Genomic DNA, 5,000 nt, shown 5'->3' on the forward strand with positions numbered 1-5,000 from the left:
AAAAAGGTGTCGCTCAGATCATATCGCAGTGGAGCGGTATCCGCGGGCGGTCGTATTGAACGACGCACGACGCCGCGAACACTCACGCGAGTCCATACAAACGATTCCGATCGTTTTGCAACAACTAGAACGTACACTGTCCGTGAAATTCACAGAATTTTCGCGTGTCCGCGACAAACGCCGACGAGACACCCATCGTTCCGCTCGTACGTAGCATCCTTCTCTTAACCCGACTCAGAAACGTTCTTTGCGCCCTTCGGTAAAAAAACGTTCGATCCGAAGAGGTGAACGACGGCGGGGGAATTTGACAGAGCTACGCAAGCAGTGTATGGTACGTAAAACGACCCTCAGCCAGGCGTGGTCCAGGAATTGTATCCGTGGACCGCAATGTGCGTTCGAAATGTCGATGTTCATGTGTCCTGCAGTTCACACGTTGACGCGCAATTAGCTGCGTTCTTCATCGACCCACGAGCCAAGTGATCCACCGTTCAGGGTAATCGTATAAATTTTATATTTCACATATATAATTTTATTCTCATTTGTTCGACCTAATATCTCTCTTCTTTCAAGAGAAGATAAAAGTTGATACCTGAATCTCCGACCAGCGCGCGAAGGAGATTCAGGCGTCGCCTTGGAGACGACACCGAAGCTTTCGAGACGAAAAACGTTCAAGTAATATGTATATATTTCTCGACGTTCCGGGCGTATAGTGCATTCAAAACCCGCGAAAGACGCAGAAGACTCGCACGCGTGGAAACGACGGGGATATATTTTGTATCCTACCCGATACTGAATCCATCGCGTGCAGTCGACCCTCGCGTTCTTCCGATCAGACGCATCTATTTGTTGCGCGCATGTTTTCGCGTCGCATCGCGCGAAACGTTGCACGAATCGTACCGATCGATCGATTGAAAGCAAATAATGAAAAAGACTTCACAGCTGGCTCTTTGCCGGTCATTCGTCCCATGTTATCTCTTGCCGCGAAATTGGCGCGCAAGAGTTGGGTGTCAGACGCGCGGCTTTAAAACGAGCTTCACGGCCGGTCCCTTCGTTACCGCTTTCGTCTTTCTCTCGGAACGACCATGAACGAACACGACGAGCGACGCTACGGCATACACACGTCCACGGATTCGATTAAAAAAACAGACTTCACAGCTGGCTCTTTGCCGGTCATTCGTCCCATATTATCTCTTGCCGCGAAATTTGCGCGCAAGAGTTGGGTGTCAGACGCACGGCTTTAAAACGAGCTTCACGGCCGGTCCTCTCAATTCCGTGTACGGTACACGCAAGATGCGGGTTCCACTTCCAGACTACCCGGTCCCTTCTCTCTACGAGAATCGATAGTAGAAGAACGGCTCGAAAACGCGTCTCAGAGACTAGGGAAAAGAAGCGGTATGCGAGCGAAACGAAAACGCATTATGGAAACGTCGCGAAACAATGTTCGACGGTTGCTCGGTTCCAATCGTGCGGCCGTTTCAATTTCTCGTGCGCTTCACCGTCCCTCCGTAACTCTGGCCGATCGCGTATACCGAAGAGCCGACACGCGCAAAAACCACAGGCATTGTATACTGTATATATATATGTTACAGTCACAGCCTTCGCGCGTTTTACTCTCCGACGCGGGGTTTCCACGACGAAAGAGAGACAGTTTCGTGGCGGGTGACTCGGCCGAATCGCTACGACGGGTATTTCTATTATAGAACGAATCATCGCCACCCTTTACCAGTGCCCGACGAAGGAATCACAAGGTCATCTGGAGTTTACAATGCCAGCGACGGTAATTCCAACGAAGACCCGATAAGTCAACTCATCGTTCTATTTCTCCCCCGTACAGAAAAGCGAATCGACGCTAACGCACCTCGCGCAAGCACGAACGTTCTCTTCGCGTGGATCATCCCATCGTCGAAAGATGTAAAGACGCATTGGAGATCGTGGTCTCTGGCGGGCTCATTGCACGCCCCACTGCATATCTTTCCTCGAATCGAGAATGATTCGTCCACTAAGGCTGCGAAACTACGCGTCGAGGAAACTAGGGGAAAGAAGCGGGATGCGAGCGAAACGACAATACATTATGGAAACGTCGCGAAACAATGTTCGGCGGTTGCTCGTTTCCTCCTGCGGACGTTTCATTGCTCGGGCGCTTCACGTCCCTCCGTAACCTTCGCGCGATCGCGTGCCCCGGAGAGCCGGCAACCGGTGAACCACAGGCGTATAAACTATAGTCTTCTATAGCAAGCCTCGGCGGTTACTCTCCGACGCGGGGATTCCACGACGAGAGAGAATTTCGTGGCGGGTGACATCGGTCGAAACGCTACGACGGGTATTTCTATTATAGAACGAATCATCGCCACCCCTTTACCAGTGCCCGACGAAGGAATCACAAGGTCATCTGGAGTTTACAATGCAGCGACGGTAATTCCAACGAAGACCCGATAAGTCAACTCATCGTTCTATTTCTCCCGTACAGACAAGCGAATCAAACGCTATCGCACCTCACGCATGCACGAACGTTCTCTTCGCGTGAATCGTCCCATCGTCGAAAGATATAGCCGCTTGGAGATCGTGGCCCATCAAGTTCTTCCGTAACTCCTGCGCGATCGCGTACCCCGGAGAGCAGGGCAACCGGTGAACCACAGGCGTATAAACTATAGTCTTCTATAGCAAGCCTTCGCGGTTTACTCTACGACGCGGGGATTCCACGACGAGAGAGATTTTCGTGGCGGGTGACACGGCCGAATCGCTACGACGGGTATTTCTATTATAGAACGAATCATCGCCACCCTTTACCAGTGCCCGACGAAGGAATCACAAGGTCATCTGGAGTTTACAATGCCAGCGACGGTAATTCCACGAAGACCCGATAAGTCAACTCATCGTTCCTATTTCTCCCCGTACAGAAAAGCGAATCGGCGCTATCGCACCTCACGCAAGCAGGAATGATCTCTTCGCGTGGATCGTCCCATCGTCGAAAGATGTAAGGACGTACAGAAATCGTGGTCCATCACGATTATTCGTACTCTCCGAGTCGCGTATCTGAGAGTAGGACAAACGGAGAACCACAGGCATAAATAATACTATATGTTTCTTATATAGTTAGCCTTCGCGTTTTACTCTCCGACATGGGGATTCCACGACGAGAGAGAGTTTCGTGGCGGGTGTCTCGGCCGAATCGCTACGACGGGTATTTCTATTATAGAACGAATCATCCGCCACCCTTTACCAGTGCCCGACGAAGGAATCACAAGGTCATCTGGAGTTTACAATGCCAGCGACGGTAATTCCAACGAAGACCCGATAAGTCAACTCATCGTTCTATTTCTCCCCGTACAGAAAAGCGAATCGACGCTATCGCACCTCGCGCGAGCACGTAACTACTCTTCGCGTGGATCGTCCATCGTCGAAAGATGTAAGACGCACGGAAATCGTGGCCCATCAACGTTTTTTTGTAACTCTGCCGATCGCGTATCACAGAGCCGAGACGCACATACCACAGGCGTATAATACCGTTTTCTTTCGTATGGTAAGCCTTCGCGTTTACTCTTCGGCGCGGGGTTTCCACGTCGAGAGAGACATTCGTGGCGGGTGACATCGGTCGAAACGCTACCGACGGGTATTACTATTATAGAACGAATCATCGCCACCCTTTACCAGTGCCCGACGAAGGAATCACAAGGTCATCTGAGTTTACAATGCCAGCGACGGTAATTCCAACGAAGACCCGATAAGTCAACTCAACGTTCTATTTCTCCCCGTACAGAAAAGCGAATCGACGCTGTTGCACCTCACGCAAGCACGAACGTTCTCTTCGCGTGGATCGTCCCATCGTCGAAAGATGTAAGACGCACGGAAATCGTGGCACATCACGTGTTTTCGGAACTCTGTCGACCGCGTATCTCAGAGACGACGCGCGCGAACCACTGGCATATACTATTATATATCGCGTTTTACCCTCCGACGCGGGGATTCCACGACGAGAGAGAGTTTCGTGAGCGGGTTGACTCGGAAGAAACGCTACGACGGGTATTTCTATTATAGAACGCATCATCGCCACCCTTTACCAGTGCCCGACGAAGGAATCACAAGGTCATCTGGAGTTTACAATGCCAGCGACGGTAATTCCAACGAAGACCCGATAAGTCAACTCAACGTTCTATTTCTCCCCGTACAGAAAAGCGAATCGACGCAATCGCACCATACGCGTGCACGTAAACAACTCTTCGCGTGGATCGTCCCATCGTCGAGAGACGTAAGTTTTCATAGTATGAATTCGCGTTTTACTCTCCGACGCGGGGATTCCACGACGAGAGAGAGTTTCGTGAGCGGGTTGACTCGGAAGAAACGCTACGACGGGTATTCTATTATAGAACGCATCATCGCCACCCTTTACCAGTGCCCGACGAAGGAATCACAAGGTCATCTGGAGTTTACAATGCCAGCGACGGTAATTCCAACGAAGACCCGATAAGTCAACTCAACGTTCTATTTCTCCCCGTACAGAAAAGCGAATCGACGCAATCGCACCATACGCGTGCACGTAAACAACTCTTCGCGTGGATCGTCCCATCGTCGAGAGACGTAAGTTTTCATAGTATGAATTCGCGTTTTACTCTCCGACGCGGGGATTCCACGACGAGAGAGAGTTTCGTGAGCGGGTTGACTCGGAAGAAACGCTACGACGGGTATTTCTATTATAGAACGCATCATCGCCACCCTTTACCAGTGCCCGACGAAGGAATCACAAGGTCATCTGGAGTTTACAATGCCAGCGACGGTAATTCCAACGAAGACCCGATAAGTCAACTCAACGTTCTATTACTCCCCGTACAGAAAAGCGATCGACGCAATCGCACCATACGCGTGCACGTAACAACTCTTCGCGTGGATCGTCCCATCGTCGAGAGACGTAAGTTTCATAGTAAGCCTTCGGCGTTTTACTCTCCGACGCGGGGATTCCACGACGAGAGAGAGAGTTTCGTGAGCGGGTTGACTCGGAAGAAACG

General features: G+C 50.9%; 1 non-coding gene across 1 annotated transcript; it reads right to left on the bottom strand.

Moving 5' to 3' along the window:
* Window positions 1–341: 341 nt before the first annotated feature.
* Window positions 342–496, bottom strand: LOC143176415 (5.8S ribosomal RNA). The gene has a single exon (XR_013000966.1). It is a non-coding gene; the product is annotated as a 5.8S ribosomal RNA (ribosomal RNA).
* Between the last annotated feature and the right edge of the window lie 4,504 nt (window positions 497–5,000).

This window comes from Nomia melanderi, unplaced genomic scaffold (genome assembly GCF_051020985.1).
Source record: "Nomia melanderi isolate GNS246 unplaced genomic scaffold, iyNomMela1 scaffold0534, whole genome shotgun sequence".
Classification (NCBI taxonomy): domain Eukaryota; kingdom Metazoa; phylum Arthropoda; class Insecta; order Hymenoptera; family Halictidae; genus Nomia; species Nomia melanderi.